Raw genomic sequence first — 21,572 nt, forward strand, 5'->3', positions numbered from 1 at the left:
TATCTCTGGTAAGTAATCAATAACTGTTTATGATACTTAACAATATTAAATATATATTTAAAACACCCATATTGCTATAACTACATCCTAAACATTACAACCCCGTTCTGCTATGGCGACACGCTAAACTATCAAACTACCCTGCTACTATGCCTAAACCCTAGCCTTCCAAACGCAAAACTACAATGACTACATCTTAAACTACATCTGCAACAGTCTACTCCTGTACTACAATGCCTACATCCTAGACCATCCAATGCCAATACTACTATGACTAGAATCTAACCTACATCTAAACTATTCAATCCAAGTACCACTTTGACCACTTCCTAACAAATTAAACACTAATACTACTACGGCTACTTCATAACCTATCCAACACCCATACAACTACGACTACACCCTAACTATCCAACACCCACAATACAATGAATACACCCTAACTATCCAACACCCATACTACAATGACTAAACCCTAACTATCCAACACCCACAATACAATGACTACACCCTAACTAACCAACACCCACAATACAATGAATACACCCTAACTATCCAACACCCATACAACTACGACTACACCCTAACTATCCAACACCCACAATACAATGAATACACCCTAACTATCCAACACCCATACTACAATGACTAAACCCTAACTATCCAACACCCACAATACAATGACTACACCCTAACTAACCAACACCCACAATACAATGACTACACCCTAACTAACCAACACCCACAATACAATGACTACACCCTAACTATCCAACACCCACAATACAATGACTACACCCTAACTATCCAACACCCATACTACAATGACTACACCCTAACTATCCAACACCCATACTACAATGACTACACCCTAACTATCCAACACCCATACTACAATGACTACACCCTAACTATCCAACACCCATACTACAATGACTACACCCTAACTATCCAACACCCACAATACAATGACTACACCCTAACTAACCAACACCCACAATACAATGACTACACCCTAACTAACCAACACCCACAATACAATGACTACACCCTAACTAACCAACACCCACAATACAATGACTACACCCTAACTAACCAACACCCACAATACAATGACTACACCCTAACTAACCAACACCCACAATACAATGACTACACCCTAACTAACCAACACCCACAATACAATGACTACACCCTAACTAACCAACACCCACAATACAATGACTACACCCTAACTAACCAACACCCACAATACAATGACTACACCCTAACTAACCAACACCCACACTACAATGACTACACCCTAACTATCCAACACCCATGACTACACCCTAACTTTCCAACACTCATGACTACACACTAACTATCCAACACCCATACTACTACGACAACACCCTAACTATCTAACACTCATGACTACACACTAACTATCCAACACCCATACTACTACGACAACACCCTAACTATCCAACACCCATGACTACACCCTAACTATCCAACACCCATACTACAATGACTACACCCTAACTATCCAACACCCATGACTACACTCTAACTATACAACACCCATACTACTATGACTACACGCTAACTTTCCAACACTCATGACTACACTCTAACTATACAACACCCATACTACAATGACTACACCCTAACTATCCAACACCCATGACTACACTCTAACTATACAACACCCATACTACAATGACTACACCCTAACTATCCAACACCCATACTACTACGACTACACCCTAACTATCCAACACCTATGACTACACCCTAACTATCCAACACCCATGACTACACCCTAACTATCCAACACCCATGACTACACCCTAACTATCCAACACCCATGACTACACACTAACTATCCAACACCCATGACTACACACTAACTATCCAACAACCATGACTACACACTAACTATCCAACAACCATGACTACACACTAACTATCCAACAACCATGACTACACACTAACTATCCAACACCCATACTACTACGACTACACCCTAACTATCCAACACCCATGACTACACACTAACTATCCAACACCCATGACTACACACTAACTATCCAACAACCATGACTACACACTAACTATCCAACAACCATGACTACACACTAACTATCCAACACCCATACTACTACGACAACACCCTAACTATCTAACACCCATACTACTACGACAACACCCTAACTATCCAACACCCATACTACTACGACAACACCCTAACTATCCAACACCCATACTACTACGACAACACCCTAACTATCCAACACCCATACTACAATGACTACACCCTAACTATCCAACACCCATGACTACACTCTAACTATACGACACCCATACTACTATGACTACACGCTAACTTTCCAACACTCATGACTACACCCTAACTATCCAACACCCATACTACTACACACCCTAACTATCCAACACCCATACTACAATGACTACACCCTAACTATCCAACACCTATGACTACACCCTAACTTTCCAACACTCATGACTACACACTAACTATCCAACACCCATGACTACACCCTAACTTTCCAACACTCATGACTACACACTAACTATCCAACACCCATGACTACACCCTAACTTTCCAACACTCATGACTACACACTAACTATCCAACACCCATGACTACACCCTAACTTTCCAACACTCATGACTACACACTAACTATCCAACACCCATACTACTACGACAACACCCTAACTATCTAACACCCATACTACTATGACTACACGCTAACTTTCCAACACTCATGACTACACCCTAACTATCTAACACCCATACTACAATGACTACATCCTAACTATCCAACACCCATGACTACACCCTAACTATCCAACACCCATGACTACACCCTAACTATCCAACACCCATGACTACACCCTAACTATCCAACACCTATGACTACACCCTAACTTTCCAACACTCATGACAACACACTTACTATCCAACACCCATACTACTACGACAACACCCTAACTATCCAACACCCATGACTACACCCTAACTATCCAACACCCATGACTACACCCTAACTATCCAACACCTATGACTACACCCTAACTTTCCAACACTCATGACTACACACTAACTATCCAACACCCATGACTACACCCTAACTTTCCAACACCTATGACTACACCCTAACTTTCCAACACTCATGACTACACACTTACTATCCAACACCCATACTACTACGACAACACCCTAACTATCCAACACCCATGACTACACACTAACTATCTAACACCCATACTACTACGACTACACCCTAACTATCCAACACCTATGCTACACCCTATCTATCTAACACCCATGCTACACCCTACCTATCCAATAACCGTACTACTATGACAAAACCCTCATGATCCAACACTTCGAATTCATTTATCTGAATTCAACCAAAACTATCAAATGTTGAATGCATATTTTAAATGATCTTACTGCTATCCCCACAAAATATGTTGGATTTAAATTGTTTTGGATACCTTAATGTTTGATAAAAATGCATTTTCAATTTGTTGTTTTCGTTGCATGCAAGCAATATAAGATTACAGCCTCAGTGTTTTGACTTGCCGAATGGTCCAACAAAGTCACATGCATGACCTTATTTAATTTATCCATTTTGTAAACTTAAATTTATAACAAGATTTTTCAATCGAATCTGATTTTGAATTTATCAGATATTTTCAAGGTATATGTGTATCTCGGATACCAACGGTAGTACTAATGATATGGCAGTGGAGTAAATACCTGATACACCGTGATAATTTCCCATCATTAGGTCTATGTTAATAGACGCTAAATACGGAAATGGCGCGAAAAAATAGTAGGCGCATAATGCAGGATTCAAACAGGTACCCGTTTTGTTTGTTTTCTGTTCTGAAGAGCATTTTTCTTTAGCTTCATAGCAATTTGTTTTATGGAGTCATATGGCTGGTTTATGATTGACATTTTAGTAGAGTTGTCATCACATAATGCAGCAGATTTATGTTAAAACATCAATACAATTTGAGGTCTTAGTATTGGGCTAATTTCATTGAGTGTTTGTTTGACTGAAAATATTTTTTCTTGTATCAAACATGACTCCACTCTTCTATACGCTGAAAATGTTCTTTAAGAAAATAAAGTTTCACACATACACAAATTTTCTGTTGTGTGTGGCAGCCATTGCAAGTATAAAATCTAGGAGGCCAGCTTTTTATTTTTGTTTACACCTGTAGTCGAGTTCTAGCAAAACAAAGTCAAGTAATTTATAAGTAGATTTCTTGCAAATCTGAAATTCTCATGTAAAACAAAAATCAGTATTCTTCTACCTTGTACAAACATATATTTGTTTAGTATTAATATTGTGTGAATACAATTCAAAGACCATTCAGTTTAATCATACAGTTTTGATACATGCAGAATTCAGTCAGCCTAGGAAAACCTATAGGTATAACAGACATATAAAAATGACGTGGATGTACAATTCAACGCAAAAACATATTATTTCATAACGATTTTATGGGGTTTCTTTAAAACCAATTGTGTCGACAAAGACTCTCAGAGCTGAGACGGTAACTGCTTCCGAGAACGGTCCTGTATGCTAATGTACAACACTAAAAATTTAACAGTTCTTTAAGTAGTTTCAAAACGACTCAGGGATCATGTTGTTTTTATTCTGATTTTAACATAGACCTATATGCAACAAGCAAATTCGATGAATTGAAATCCCCCGCCAAAAGGGTCAGAGTTGAGTTACGGCAAAAAAATATATCCAGCAAAAAGTTAAGAATGTTACCAAGAAGCAAATAATTTCATTTGTCAAAATCAAATTAAAAGAAAATGAATGGTTTGTTTGGGTGGGGGGTGGGGTGAGGAGAAGAGGGGTGACAAAGGTAAGGTGGTGACTAGGTGTAGGTACACAACATCACATGTTTATAATAAATGTTCATGGAAAAGAATGAAAGAAGTTTAATGAAATTCTTCCAATTGGTTGGTTTGTTATGTACAGATCTGTGGATTTTTAAACAATTAAAGGGCAATAACTATATGGAAAATTGACCAATCGAAAAAAAACTTGAAGGGCATCGTCGCAGTATCTTGGTCCATGTCTATTTCAAGTTTGATGAAATTCTACCTGCTAGTTACTGAGAAATGGCTGCAGACGGACATTTTTCATTAAATCAAGGGCAATAACTCTGAGGGAAATTGACCTATCAAAAAAAAAAAAAACAACAAAAAAACTTGACGGGCATCAGCGCAGTATCTTGGTTCATGTCCATTTCAAATTTGATGAAATTTTACCCGTTAGTTACTGAGAAATGGCTGCAGACGGACATTTTTTATTAAATCAAGGGCAATAACTCTGAGGGAAATTGACCAATCAAAAAAAAAAAAAAAAAAAAAAACTTGACGGGCATCATCGCAGTATGTTGGTTCATGTTTATTTCAAGTTTCATGAAATTCTACCAAGTAGTTACTGAGAAATGGCCGCGGACGGACGGACGGACGGACTGACTGACAGACTGACAACGCCATTTCAATACCCCCCTCCCGATTTCATCGGCGGGGGATAATAAGATGAAAAGAAACACAACATTTTGTAACAGCAAAATCATTCCAGTGAAATCACCCTTGTATCGCGGGGTGTATATATCAAAGTGACAAGACAGTGTTAAAAAAAAAAGATCTTTAAATCTTGTAAACGTGCATCCTTCGAACACCGTTCTCATTAAAAAAAAAAGATGTTTACTACTTCAAACATTTGAAAACATACAATGTATAATACACTGTACTAACCGCAAATGCACACCTTCTTTTTGCACACTCCATTTTGAAAGTCTCACTCTGATGCATCTTGTTATGTTAAACCACTTAATCTATATTTTAGGATTTTGTATCCAGGGAACTTTGGTATCTTATTTCATGTAAAGAAAATATTATTTAAAAAAATATATACTTCCTCACTAGCATTAGCGATAGACATGTTTTATGTATGTGGTTAAAACTATCGCGGAAGATGAAACGTCAACTACAGGAAGCCTTAGGCACGTTGTTTTCTAAAATAGTGAGTAGAGTGAAACTGCGCACATGCTGAATACAACAATTGCTACTTCGTTAAATATTTATTCAATACTAGACACTTTGGCATTTCCGCATGTTTTGTAGAAAATTATTGACAACGAAAATTAGTACACCCGTCAATGTGCGCCAACAATCCATTAATTTGACCTTGAAAATAAGAATCTTAGGGGTAAGGGTGATGAGGGCTATGGGGGGAAACATTTTCAATATTTCAGTAAACTATATTTCTTTAACCAGGCGCGATACTATGAACAAAATAATGTCTTTTGTCAAAAACGTACCCATGGACTGTTATGGTAGCATGGAGCGTAGTTCGTTCCTATCAAGAAAGAGCATTTTTATCCTCTTTATTTTCACTTAAATGCAGCGACAATATATCTATTAATCGAATGCTACCATATTAGTACCAACTTAGTATAAAACAATATTAATATAACATATTTAATAATCGAATGCTACCACATGTATCCATCTAATTACTAAACAATAAAATATGTAAAATGACAAAATTCTGTAACATGTTTAATTTCGAAATTGTGAGAAGTTCTGTTACGCACTGATTTATATTACTATGAAATCATTATTATTTTATTATCACATGTTCTTAAATATTTGATTTTTTTTGTAAATGACAATGATAATATGCAATTCATTGTATACCTTCTCCGCGTAACTATATCATTGTATGCATATGTTATACATTGTTTTGTCATGCATTATTTGGCCTTATGGAATTTTGAAAAAAGTAATAAATAGTATATATTTAACAAGAGTTGTCAGTGGACAGCGCGCTCGACTATTCTGCTAAGCTGTGAATAAAACTTTAACATTACAATAAGCATATTCTAAGTCGAAAAGTGGCCATAATTAAGTCAAAATGCTTGATAGAGTTGCCTCCTCCTTTTTACAGACTGGGGTCATGATGGTAAACAAGTATGCAAAATATCAAAGCAACATCTCAATGAACTTTGAAAATATTTGGGGTGGTACGCAAACTTTAACATTACAATAAGCATATTCTAAGTCGAAAGGGGGCCATAATTCAGTCAAAATGCTGGATAGAGTTGCCTCCTCTTTTTTACAGAGTGGGGTCATGATGGTAAACAAGTATGCAAAATATCAAAGCAATATCTCAATGGACTTTGAAAATATTTGGGATGGTACGCAACTTTAACATTTGTGTGACGCTCACGCTAACGCTAACGCCGGAGTAGGATAGCTCCCCTATTCTTCGAATAGTCGAGCTAATGATGTTACTTTCTTTAAACTTAGGACCCTACTGCTTGTGCAAGTTTACTAGGGTGTTACCATACATACAGAAATACAATAGTCTCGGCGATAGCGGAACAGATAATACTTAACCTAAATTAATTACTTTTCTTATTCAAGGACAGACCCTATCCATAGATCCACTGGCACCAGATCAGAAAGAAAATTCCTCCGTACGTGTTATACCCTACCCCTAGGTATTCTATAAGAACCATGGTCATGAACGGGAAAATATACTAACCCGTTTCAATCGCGCATTTCATATCTAAAACACGCAGTGCGGTAAATGTTTACTATGGATATCAAGCAAGTGGTAATTTATCTTGCATTGTGTACCGGTCACATGTTTTCAATACCTCTTATCTTAGAAAAACAACGCGTAGTTTATAGTTATTTCAACGTTACACAAAAAACTTGCTTGAACTTCCCTGGTGAAGTTCCGTTCTAGATTACAAAACCATTCTGATTGGCTGTTGTGAAAATGTATGTCAATCGTCATTTTACTACATGTGTTCGCTAAAATGTGAAAATGCAGCATAAATGTGCAAAATGAATAAAATAAACAGAACAGATGCAGACCAATGTACGATTTCAAATTAAAGATCATATACAAGATGAATTTCATTCATCATTTCGAGTTTTAGTGTAAAATTGTGATTTTATTTAATTCTGTTTTTGTTTGTTTACGTTTCGCCAAACATGTGCACACTGCCGTGACCTCTAGACCGGATGTTCATTAGGGAAGGTCAAGCAAGTTTTTTCAGTAACGTTGACGAAAGCATAAATATGTTGATAATCTCAGCAATATGGAATATTGAGACAATATGACTGGTGCAAGATGGAAGATAAATTATCGCTTGTTCAATATACTAGGTACCCATTCACCGAACTGCGCGTTTAAGTTGAGAAATTTACGATTGAAACGGGTTAGTGCACTTTCCCGTTCATGACCATGGTTCTTATAGAATACCTAGGGGTAGGGTATAACACGTACGGAGGCATTTTCTTTCTGATCTGGTGCCAGTGCATAGATCCACCGTAATAAATAAACATGTTATGATATTGGAAAATAATGTTTGTCAATAAAATTGAATTATCTGGTTTTCACAATAATTTCGTATATTATGTGTATAACTTTTCGTATCGCATGACTTTTTAATTTCTTCATAGATTATATTTCAACAAATGTTACAAGCATCTGTTCCCTATATATATATACTATAACAAATTATAAAATATCTTGATAAAATATTCAACAACTGTTCATGATACCGATCAATATCAACAATACATTAAGAAAATATAGCTTTAAAACATTTTCATCATTTCACTAAAATAAAGTAATTGAGCCGCGCCACGTGAAAACCAACTTAGTGCGTTTGCGACCAGCATGGATCCAGACCAGCCTGCGCATCCGCGCAGCCTGGTCAGGATCCATACTGTTCGCTAATGGTTTATTTAATTGCAATAGGCTTTGAAAGCGAACAGCATGGATCCTGACCAGACTGCGCGAATGCGAAGGCTGGTCTGGATCCATGCTGGTCGCAAACGCACTATGTTGGTATTCCCATGTTGCGGCTCATTTCACTAAAATAATGATGCAGCCGGCCAAGGGGTGGCATAATGTGGCAGCTTAATTTTAAGACAGGTGGAAATTTGACAGTCTGTTAAAGGCAAGTACCTGCTTGATGCAGACGGCAACTAGGGCTGGTCCAGCAGTATACTTATTTTGGTTTATAGGTTTTAGGTAATAGAAAAACTCACAAACGATCTATGAGCAGAATATAAAAATAATATGACTGAAAGCTTGGTATTTTTTTTTTCAATTTCATCATTTATTTTCTCCAGTTTCTGTTGACTGCAAAATAGTTAGCAAGAGCTGTAAGAGGTGACGGTAGTGAATTAGAGCGTATCAGAGGAAACTAGAGCTATCAACTGAGTAATTAATACCACTAATGCGGATGATGATGTTGTAAACAATCAAGAGTTAAAGTTACGACCCTAATATCATATGATATGGGTGAAGATGCAGAACAGCAATTTTCAGTTTGAATCAAATCCATTTAATAAGAAAGACAGAGTGAATGTCCATCAAACCTTTAACCTGAAATTCTACGTAAAACGGGGGAATAATTCATGAAATATTGGTACAAGAGTTACCAACCGTGTTCGTAGGAAATGATGATGAACGACAATTTTAAGTTTTAAGTTAATTCATATAGTACTAACAAAATTTTAACTAAGCTGTAGGTGCGCACTCCGACGCCGGGTCTCTTCATTTTCTTTGTATATACAAACGACACACCTTTAAGTTTAACCACGTACACAAGACAGGCGTACATTTTTTATTTTCTTACTTAATCAAGTGGTGTTACAAAATAATATACATGATTGCTTCCACTTATTTATCCATTTAAGTTATTTCGGCTGAACTTTTCGTGTTTTTTTTTTACTTATCATTGCATCTGCACATCTCGGAAATAAATGCTAATGGCCATATACGTGACGAGTTTTCTTGTGTTTTCAAATCCTAATCCTAGCAAATTTGTGTTTAATTTTATCCACGATAATGCTTTTGTTTATAATGTGTCTGCCACATTTTTTTGTTATGAACATAAGATATATTGTTTTCTCGGTACATCCTGTTTTCGATAATTGGTTTCTCTAATATTTGCCAAAGGTTTGAATATTGATTAGCACAACAGGAAGTTTTATTGAACTTACTGTTTTTTTATTACCTCCCTTTATGGTTCTAATGGAATAAGTTCATGTGCAGTAATGAAAGTAGTGTATTTCTGACCGTGTTATTATGCATATCATCTGTTTGGACAGCTGTTTGATTTTAATATAAAGATTAAAACAAAATTAATATCCAAGTGACTCGTACAAATAGCATTATGGAAATCTTCAGTATTTCTATGGTGCATATTATTCGAAAGGGAGCCAACTCCGTCGTCCTTAATTAGCAATTAACGATTATTTATCCTTCCCCGTCATTCTTGGAACATTTTGAGAACAGGTACATTTTTAATTCTTAATTTTTGTACACCATTCATCAAAATTCATAGTAAAGGAAAAGTTTATTTGTAAATATTATGTGTTATATGAATTTATTTTCTATTAAAATAAGTACTATTAGTTTAATTGTGTAGCATGCAGCCTGTTAAAGCGTGAAAACGCTTAGGTCTATCAGAAACGAACTGATCAGGAAATAAGAAGCGTTTGGCAACGTGACAAACCCCGCCAAAAGTTGATTCTTTACAAATTGCAAGAAAGGAAAAAGAAACGGGTTTTATTGCATTTTCATCTTTAAAAACTATTTTGTGTTAATTTTTGTTAAGGAGGATACACAAAATAAAATATAATAAAACAATTTTCTCAGGGTTCGGGCGATGACTACTTCCATGGATCCTTTGATCATTGCCTGTGCATATATTCTCAGGGCTGGCGTTGTTTTCTCCACATTTTGACATGAGTTAATCACATAAACAGCAATAAAAATTGATCTTTTTAATGAAAAATTTAAGTAGAAACATCGTCTGGTAACATCAGTTTCTTTACAAAAAACATTTACCGTGACGCGGTTGCTTATATTTACGTTTGAAGTGTTGTAAGTATATACTGTGAAATATATACAATAAATAAAATGCACGAACATTTATCAAAATGTTTACTACGAAAAGCAAGTAAAGACATACACCTACCGCAACGCAATCCATGATGAAAATCTTACTCTTTGATATAGACTGTATTTATGTTTTAAGATTTTGTATCCAGGAAACTTAAGTATTTTGTATTATTATACAAACTAGACATTTTTCACAAAACACAGAATTTCCATCACAGTAGCATCCAGCTGATATCGAATATAAATCACCATTACATTTTGCGTATCATTACATTCAACAGCTCACTGAACACAAAAACAACCATTGATTTGATTTATCGCTTATTTAAAATTTTACACAAAAAGTACACCATGGTAACATTTATCTTACGAAATTTGAGCAGACATGTTACGTGTTGCATAATATGATACTTGAAATCTTGTATATGGAACGCCGTACTTAGCCGGCTTCTGATGTGTATATATAGCTATTTATGCTGTACTTATAGCAGGTACAGTTCGATTACTAGGTCATACGTGTTTACACGTTATCAAACCAAAATTTCTCTACTTACAAAATGACCTTTCTAATTTTTGATTATGTTTTGTTTGAGCTTGAGCTCATGTTTTTCATATACTAAAAACACTAAAATATGGAAGCCGAAGTTAAGGTTACAAAATGCAATCTTTAATGTTTACAAACTTGATGTTTACAAAAACGTACTGTATATGAAGTGCCTCTCCTTACGAGGTATATTTGCAGGGCTTATACATTTATATATATGATGCGCTTAACACTATGTATATATGGTTCTTTCATTAGTATGTACGGTGTTTCATAAATTATTTGCAGTCCTTTCTGATGCATATACCTAACATTCATATGACTGCGCGGTATATATAACTTATACAGTCGTTTTAAATGTTTATGTGGTACTTTCAACTTCACATGCATCAGCGTTAACAGGTATATGTGGTTCTAATAACATTACTTACTCTACTTTATAACTTTTTATGTGGATTTAAATGTGTATACGTTGATTTTATATTTGAATGCGATGCTTAAAACTACTATCGCTACTCTTCTAATTACATATTGCGGCACTTTTAACCTTATATGATATACTTTCTCCTGTATTCGCTGACTGTACTGAGAAAAAGATCTAAACTACTTTCAGTGTCAATTCTTAATTTTAGTTTAGTCGAGGTACTTCACATACCGTTGTAAGTACAGCAAAAATGCTATATCAACATCAGTAGACAGCAATGGCGTTCCATAAAAACTACCGCAGTAGGAAGTAGCCACATTAGTTTTTTAGTTTCTATACACCATCAGAGCAGTGAGTGAATAAGGTATATTTGCCATAATAATCATTACTTCATTAAATATTTATCTAAAACTACACAATTTGGCATTTCCACGAGTTTTGTCCAAAATGTCTCGCAGGATACGCACAATATACGGTTCTTGTGAAAAATCAATACTGCTCTGTAAACTTATCAAATTGGGGTGTTTTAAAGTTCTTTTTATTTATTCAGCGTGTGTCTGTGGTGCTGTTGGGGTAGATGTAGGCGTGGTTGGGTGATAAGCATTTTCATCAGTATTGTATTTTTGGAAAACTACCCATACAAGCTGCAAAACATTCACAGTACAGAATAAAGTAAATCTGGGACATAAATCCGATGAAAGCGTTTCTAGGTATGTGGCAATGTTTCATCATAGAAGAGAAATTCGCAATGATTTTTTTACAACTCGTCTCTTTTCATGTCATTTTCTATAAATCAGTAAAGCTAGCTTTTATTGAGGAGGGAGGAACGAATAGATTCTTACTCTAGGACACGTTGCTGGAAGTTTTAAGTTTTCGCTATCTTATATGTTGGGTGAGCTTCAAGTGAACGTGAAAAAAAGCACTGATGGAAATAAGTTGCGTATCTGATCTTGGCCTCGAGTATTAGTGATGGATCATTTCAACGAAATATGAGAGAGAGAAAGAGAGAGAGAGAGAGAGAGAGGGGGAGAGGGGGAGGAGAGAGAGAGAGAGAGAGAGAGAGAGAGAGAGAGAGAGAGAGAGAGAGAGAGAGAGAGAGAGAGAGAAGGGGGGGGGTGTAAGTTTTGAATCCCGTTTCGAACTTGATCTATATCTTATAAAGGCAAACCAGTTTCCATTTATATCAGGAAGAGCATTTACTTAAAACGAAAACATTGTTATTCAAAGGAGCTTATTCCATGCAACATATACTTTCAGGGTTTCTTCAGAAAATGTTTTTGTGTTCTTGCACAAGTATTGTTATATACACAGTATGGTTAAATCACGACGGTGCGCCAGGCTATTATACAGTCGAACCTGAATTTTACGCTACCAAAGGCACATTCGCAAAAAATGAATGACTCGATGGTACCTTATATAATATGGACATATGGTAGAGACAGAATGTGACTGGTATATTATTGTCATATTTACTTTCATACTCTCTATTTTAATCTCACTAATCGGCAGCGATCTTCACAAGCCTTTTTAACTGACCCTATTCATAAAAAAAGGTCAGTACCCAATATCAACAGGGTGCCTAGAAATATAATCAGACTGGCATATTTCACTATTCAAGTCATATTTAAAAAACATGAATGATTTAATGATAGCCCTATACATCGACACATACAGTACAACACATTGGGACTGGTATCGAATTGATCATGTCCATAGATAGCTATGAAGTTTATGTTTTGACTTTTCCGTTATGTGCTCAACAAGCAATACAGAACATAATACAACTTTCAGTACAGTGTAATTAATGTAGAAACACTATACCTCACCTCATCGCACCGCACCGCACAACACTCAATGCATTGAACCGCACAACACGACACCACACTCATTGCACTGCACTGCACTGCATTGCACCGCACTGCACAGAACTACACCGCACAGCACTTCGCTGCACTGCAACACACCACACCACTACACAACAGAACACTGTACTACACACTTTAGCAGAACAAACACTACACGGGACTAGACTAGACAACACCACATGGAATACATATAAAGTGTGCAAGTCAGTCTATGACTTTATAAACCTGTGTAGATTCATCACCTAATTTCCTTTCGGCGTAATCACGTTGTTTTCAGAAAATAAATGTTTTACAAACATTTGGTGCTGCTTGATAAACGAGTATTCAGTAGCTGTGTGTGATAACGTTACATAACAACTATGGAGTACTAGAACTAGTATTATGTAATTGTCATAATGTTATACTTAAAAGGGCCCACCAGGAGGCTAGATTGTGTTTAGTGACTTATTGCAGAATCGTCTGATCGTGTTGACTATTCTTTCAAAATGCTGCTGTGACAACTCTCTATTTAAGTGGTCCGGGACCCAGTCTAATCAGCCCCAATACACTATTACTACTTTCTATTTTAGTGCCCCAAAGCCTAAACTATCCAAACCCCATTCTACTATAATAACTCGATATTTTAGTGACCAAGAGAATAAATTACCCAACGCTATTACTAGTGCGATTACATCCTTTTTTATTGACCGAAGCCTTAACTGCCCAATCACTTTACTACTATAACCACCCTCTGTTTTAGAGTCCCGAAGAAAAACCTATCCAAACCCAATACAATTGTGATTTTAGTTATTTAGGCTTGCCGGGCCTCTGCTGATACACGTAAATGTTCATACTGCCTTTGTTTATAATGTCGCTGCCACATATATAAAAAGATGATGGTCTCTTGTCAAACGCTATTTCGATAGTTGTTTTCCCATATATTTGCCAAAGGTTTGAATATAAATTAACACAGAAGAAAATATTATTGAATCCATAGTTTATGGTTACCTCCCTTTATTGCTCTAACGTACTGTATAAAGTCATGTGTTATATTGAAAATACTGATTTTGTAACCATATAAGTATATGCACAACGTCTTTTTGAATAGCTGATTTATCTATTTTTAAATACAAAAGTCTATTGAAACTTTAAGTACCTAAGCTTACCAGGGTTTACATTCTAAAAGCAGGGTTAGCATTTACATTGACCTAATTCCTGGAAAGAAAATCGAAGTTTTTTAACCTTTAAGAAGCCCGCTTCCCCGGGAAAAAAGAAATAAAGTACTTGCGTCATACGAAGCGGCCAGGATGTGACCTCAGAAGGGCTTAAAACAGCGACTTTTGATCGGCTTGAAAAGTACATCCCAAACAATCATGGAAATACACAATACAGTTACTGTATAAATTAAAACTATCATTCATTTTACGTCTTCATCGCATGCAAACTGTATAAAGGTAAAACAACAACATCAACGGTTGGCTTACTGTGATACAACACAGATTTTGTCACTGTACACAATCGAAATATTTCATTTTCTTACTTACCAAGTGGACTAACAAAATCACATGCATGATTGTTTCCATTAATTTATCCATTTTGTAAATTTCAAACAAATCAGATTTCAGTCGAATCTGATTCAAAATTTATTAGATATTTTCACTGAATTCGCTTATTTCGGATAATGTTTCCTAAATCGTGAATCAGTGGTAGAAAAAACTGATATATCATGATAATCTATTTAAGTTTGGCAAAAACCAAGCTAAATAATTTATATGTTAATTTCTCATGAGCAATTTTCATATGATTGGCTAATTTGCATAAATTTGAAAGATAATCATTTACTGTAAGTGGCACGCACGAGGAGCTTTATGGGTATATAAGGAACATCCAACAAACAACAGCAAAAATTTTGTTTTTTCCATGAAATGAAAGGTAAATGTACAAAAACTGATTTTTATACGATAGAATAAGGTCATTCTAGGATCTACTTTTAAACAAAATTTCGTTAAAAATGTTGTCAAAAATAACCAAACCCCAATGTGGGGTGAGTCTGCTAGACCTAACCCCCGCCCCCCGCCCCCCATCCCGGTCCGCTATGTATGACATTACAAGTATACTGATGAGAACTAAGTCAGGGGCGGTGTTAATACACTCTCTCATGTCTACCTTGATACAACTGTAAAAAAAAATATAATGTTTTGTTTGAAGCCGAAAAAAGCCGTCTAGTTTCAATACGAAACATTTTCTAATGACAAGGTTGGTACATTTACGTGACAATTACTGTATATACACTTAAAGTGTTGCCTAAAATATATGGTGTGAGTATAAATGCACAATAAATGTCCAGTGTACGGACACAGGCTCATTCATCAAAATGTCCACTGCTCTAAAATAGAAGAAGTACTTCCCACACATGTATACATACGTTTTAGCGGAAACCATTTTAAAGGTTTTAATCGTGTATAAAGATCTTGTAATATTAAATCATTTTATCTATATTTTAAATCCTGGAAATGTTGGTATTTTGTTGGGTGCAAAATAAATATTATTTACAACAAAGTGGCATCCAACTGGTATTGAAGATAATTATAAAATAAGAAATATTTTGCATAAGTTTGTACATAGAGACAACTAGCGTGTGACTTAATTTTAACGTACAAAAACATCTGGATAACTTTTTTTTAAGGTTTAGGAGTATATAATCAAAACACAGGACAACATCTTTACATATCCATTACATATTCTACCGTACTGTCCCGAACGATTTGATACTTAATTTTTCTTCAAGAAGTTGTTCCCCTTTAAAATGAATACCATTTGACATGTAAAGAAATAAAAACAAACAGTTGTTCGTTCCACCTAGTTAAGTAAAATTTCAGCACTGGGACGTTATTGCAAATGTATCAAAACAAAGATATGCAACAGTTCCTTGAAAATGGTGAGTTTTTAAAGGCATTGAACTGTTCGAAAGTGTGGCCCCTTTTTCCGGAATCCAATAGATATATCTAAAATTATTCACGTTTTTCATCGTCTGCTAACTATTTTGTCTCCAGTTCCCGGTTGTTATTTTACCGCGTTTTCTGCTTGCAATTCACGATTTTCTCATGTTTTCAGTGCACTATATAAGTGATTGTTAATTGATATTCTTCACTCCAGGTTGAATATATGACAGCATAAGGTTTCGATGGAGGCCTTGAGAAACAAAAATGAAACAACACCAAATCATAGAAAGAAAGAGTTGTTTGACATGAAAATTGAACAGCATGTAAAATATGTATATTACTTTACGAAACAAGTGTCAGTATACTGATATAAACATTGAATTCCGGAAAAGGGCTGCCTAAAGGGGATTCACTTCCGGACAGTTAAACGCCTTTAAAAACTCACCATTTTCAAAGAACAGTTACACATGTTCGTTTTGATGGATTTGCAATAGCGTGCGAGTGGTGAAATTTCGCATAACAAGGTGGAACATAGTTTTCAGCAATTGTTTATCTTTATTTCTTTACAAATGGCATTCAGTTCCAAAGGGAGACAACTGTTCCCGATTATTTTAAGTACAAATGGCATTCATTTTCAAAGGGAAACAACTTTTTCCGATTACTTTAAGTAATCTTTGAGAAAAAGTTGTCTCCCTTTGAAAATGAATGCCATTTGTAAAGAAATAAAGATAAACAATTGCTGAAAACTATGTTCCACCTTGTTACGTGAAATTTCACTACTCGCACGCTATTGCAAATGCATCAAAACAAATATGTGTAACAGTTCTTTGAAAATAGTGAGTTTTTAAAGGCGTTTAACTGCCCGGAAGTGGAGCCCATTTAGGCAGCCCTTTTCCGGAATTAAATGTTTATATCAGTATACTGACACTTGTTTCGTAAAGTAATATACATGTTTTACATGCTGTTCAATTTTCATGTCAAACAACTCTTTCTTTCTATGATTTGGTGTTATTTGATTTTTGTTTCTCAAGGCCTCCATCGAAACCATAACAAGTATTTTGATTATTTGTTTATTCCCTCCCACCCACCCTAACAGACATTTCAAGTTTCTTAATAGTTATTGCTGATGGCTTGTAACTGTATTCGAATATCAAAGGCAGATTTGACTTTTTGACTGTGATTTAAACAAGAGTAATCATTTAGTTCTAGAGAGATTCCTCAGGTCAGACATTACGTCTCCTTTATGTTCTAATAGAAAATAAGGTTCACAGTTACGTACCTTATAGTTCAAGGGTCTTTAGACATGAACAGTTCCTTGATAATTATTACTGTTGATTATTTATGTATTACTAGAACTTTAAAGGCAGATATACATTTAACATTATATGAGAACATTTGAATGCTTCATGCCAGACTCGGTATCTACATTTAGAAAAGTAACATTCGCAAGTACGCATTTAATTCTGTATCTATATATTTTATGCTGTTTTTTTCCCATGCAATGTTATTCTTTCGTTATCAAATGGAAATTGCCGTTATCCTCTTCTAAGCTAGTTTTCATTTTATTTTTGATTTTACCTTGAAAGAATGTTATGTTTTACACACTGCACATTTTTCTTATTTTGTGGTTATTCAACGAAGCTGAGAGAGACCAGAATTTCCATCTTATATGCTGTTTAATTATTCTAGATAAGATGAGTTCAAGTTATTACATTTGGTTCATTCGGGACCTAATAGAAAGCACAATTTTACAGTTTAGATTTTCATGTACATCTGATTGTATGTTTGCCTTAAATTTTGATAGTATGTTTTCAGGCTGAATGGTGTACAAAGATAAAGATAACCACATTTACCCCACTTCTACTGGTCGATCATCAACACATCGCACAACATCGTACCGTCTGACATTTGCAAGACAAATATATTCGTATTTTTTGTACATTGGAATGCTGTCAAATACTAAGACCTGTATCCTATATTTGTGTTAAATGTTTTTATAGTTAGGAACATGAAATTAGTGAATAATTGATTTACTCACGACATAGAGTGAGTAACAGTAAATTGTTTTGTAGTGAACCATGAATGTTTATATGCTGTCTAGTTTTCCATGTAAAATAACGCTTTCTTTCTATGATTTGGTGTTGTCTGAGTTTTTTCTCTCTCAAAATATGGGGATTATAATCAAGCAGGTTCAAGAAAACGTGATAGATGTACATGTTAAAGTTAAGTCTATCACGGAAGACAACGTGAACTAAAAATGTCTATATCTATATTTAGCCTTGGGCACGTTTGTTTTTAATTTAAACTTACATTTAGAAAACCGTCAGTAGAGTGAAATTAAGGCTGACTTTTTTATAACCATGTGTAACTGTACATTTCTGTGTGGCACAAGACCTGAGGAAGCATGTGCCAGCTTGGGAAATCGCATAATCATAGCTTTATGTTTGGTTCGCAGTATGATTCAGAACGTCGGCGGAGCTGTAGGAGAAAGTACGTTAATATATCATACATGATACAAAACTTAACCAAGATTTGAAAGTGAAAAGGGACCATAATTCAGACAATATCCTTGGAGGAGTTATGTCCTCTTGCCTAAAGCTGTACATCGTGGTGGTACACAAGTGTTGGAAGTTTCAAAGCTTTATCTCAAAAGGTTATGTCAAAATGAGGACTGGTACGAAAAACTTAACCAAGGTGTGATGCCGACGCCGTGGTGAGTAGGATATCTCTACTTATTTTTCGAATAGTCGAGCTAAAAGTGTTCGACCATGAAACGATATGCGCATATGTATGTGATGTTGATGATTCATACGAAGTTTAGTTTGTATTGGAGGAGTTGAGTACACATGTTAGAATGACCTAAGAAACATCATGTAGTAAAAAGGGGAACATCACAAAAAATATTCTGACACGAACGACTTGATAGCACGGGCTCGTCCATTTAATGCCCATGATGTATTTAAAATTATATTCAAATCAAATAGAACCTGAAGGTGTTAACACGAGTACACAAACTGAAACGCAGTTGAAGTTTTTTCAGAATTAAACAAGGATCTGCGTTCAATAAACGCTTGATGCCCCCGGTGGCATCCTTGTCGATACAAAGCAACCTAAGTCCAAAACGAGGTCAAGTCCAAGGTCAAACTGAGGTCAGGTGATGTCTGAAGATGAGGAATGGTCACAGGTTACATCTGCATTAGTATCAAGTCATTCTAGTAAGGGGTATTGATGCTAGACGAAACGGTCCCATTTGGTTAACCAAGAGATGGCTCATATAAAGCAACCTAAGTCCAAAACGAGGTCAAGGTCAAGGTCAGACTGAGGTCAGGTGATGTTTGAAGATGAGGAATGGTCACAGGTTACATCTGCATTAGTATCAAGTCATTCTAGTAAGGGGTATTGATGCTAGACGAAACGGTCCCATTTGGTTAACCTCGTACGGACGGACGAACGAACGGACGGACAGGACAATCACTATATGCCTCCCGAATCAGTAGATGCCGGGGGCATAAAAACATAAATGAATAAAAATCTAGCATGGAAGTCCTGGCAATATACACATGTCCATTACATATTGACGATGTGTACCAACTTTACCAAGTTTCATCTGAGTTGATGGAAACCGTAGGAGGAGCTGATCAAACAAGAAAGTATACCAGATGGACTATCAGTTGGACTAAGGCATTAATTTCATGAAATATTTGTTCCTTGGATATGTATCGACCTCGTGCCATATAATTTAGATGTGATGTGGAACAAATGTTTTCAGTTTGAATAAAATCCAGTTCGAAATAAAGATAGATTCGGAATGCATCAAAAGTTTAACCTTATATTAAAAATGGGACATACTTCACGACATACTGATGAGAGTCATGGCCCCTGAATCGTATCATGTGAGTGATACTGAGGAACAATTACTTCAAGACTGAATCAAACCCATAAAATAACAAGAGCACCGCCTTGCGGGTGCTGACGCTCATCTGATTTTTTTTTGTGTAATAGAAATATTGTCCTACCCATGATTTTCTAAGTCTAAAAAGGGGCATCATTCTTGCAAAAAGCAGGATAGAGTTATGTTTCTTGATGTTCAGTGTCCACATATGATGGTGAAAAACTGTTGCAAGTTTTAAAGCAATAGGTTTGATAGTTTAAGAGAAAAGTGGACTTAAACATAATACTCAAGCAAGAAAATGATTTTCTAAGTCCAAAAGGGGCAATAATTATTGCAAAAAGCAGGATGGAGTTATGTTGCTTGCTGTACAGGGTCAGCTTATGATGGTGAACAAGTGTTGCAAGTTTCAAAGCAATAGCTTTGATAGTTTAAGAGAAAAAGTTGACCTAAACATAAAACTTAACCAAGAAATCTGATATTTTCTAAGTCCAAAAGGGGCCAAAAATCTTGCAAAAAGCAGGATGGAGTTATGTTTCTTGCTGTACAGGGTCAACTTATGATGGTGAACAAGTGTTGCAAGTTTTAAAGCAATAGCTTTGACAGTTTAGGGGAAAAGCTGACCTAAACATAAAACTTAACCAAGAAAACTGATTTTCTAAGTCCAAAAGGGGCAATAATTCTTGCAAAAAGCAAGATGGAATTATGTTTCTTGATGTACAGGGTCTGCTTATGATGGTGAACAAGTATTCCAAGTTTCAAAGCAATAGCTTTGATAGTTTAGGAGAAAAGTTGACCTAAACATAAAACTTAACCAAGAAATCTAATATTTTCTAAGTACAAAAGGGGCCATAAATCTTGCAAAAATCAAGATGGAGTTATGTTTCTTGCTATACAGGGTCAGCTTATGATGGTGATTAAGTATTCCAAGTTTCAAAG

The 21,572-nt window shown here is 35.7% G+C and overlaps 2 protein-coding genes across 6 annotated transcripts in view; one reads left to right on the forward strand and one right to left on the reverse strand.

Annotated features, from left to right (window-relative positions):
* The window catches only part of LOC123557491 (inverted formin-2-like), an 83,704-nt gene that overhangs the window by 56,161 nt on the left and 5,971 nt on the right, over positions 1-21,572 (reverse strand). Inside the window, exon 1 of one of the 4 annotated variants that reach the window (XM_053543805.1) lies at positions 11,067-11,361. The exons of the other annotated variants lie outside the window; for them this stretch is intronic. The gene's annotated coding sequence lies outside the window, so the exon portion shown is untranslated. Of the gene's footprint in view, positions 1-11,066; positions 11,362-21,572 lie in introns of those variants that run through there. 4 annotated transcript variants of the gene reach the window in all.
* Positions 1-21,572, forward strand: part of LOC123557490 (uncharacterized) — a 40,707-nt gene that overhangs the window by 8,406 nt on the left and 10,729 nt on the right. Inside the window, exon 1 of one of the 2 annotated variants that reach the window (XM_045348971.2) lies at positions 3,731-3,881. The exons of the other annotated variant lie outside the window; for it this stretch is intronic. The gene's annotated coding sequence lies outside the window, so the exon portion shown is untranslated. Of the gene's footprint in view, positions 1-3,730; positions 3,882-21,572 lie in introns of those variants that run through there. 2 annotated transcript variants of the gene reach the window in all.

The sequence above is a fragment of the Mercenaria mercenaria genome, chromosome 5 (genome assembly GCF_021730395.1).
Source record: "Mercenaria mercenaria strain notata chromosome 5, MADL_Memer_1, whole genome shotgun sequence".
Taxonomy (NCBI): domain Eukaryota; kingdom Metazoa; phylum Mollusca; class Bivalvia; order Venerida; family Veneridae; genus Mercenaria; species Mercenaria mercenaria.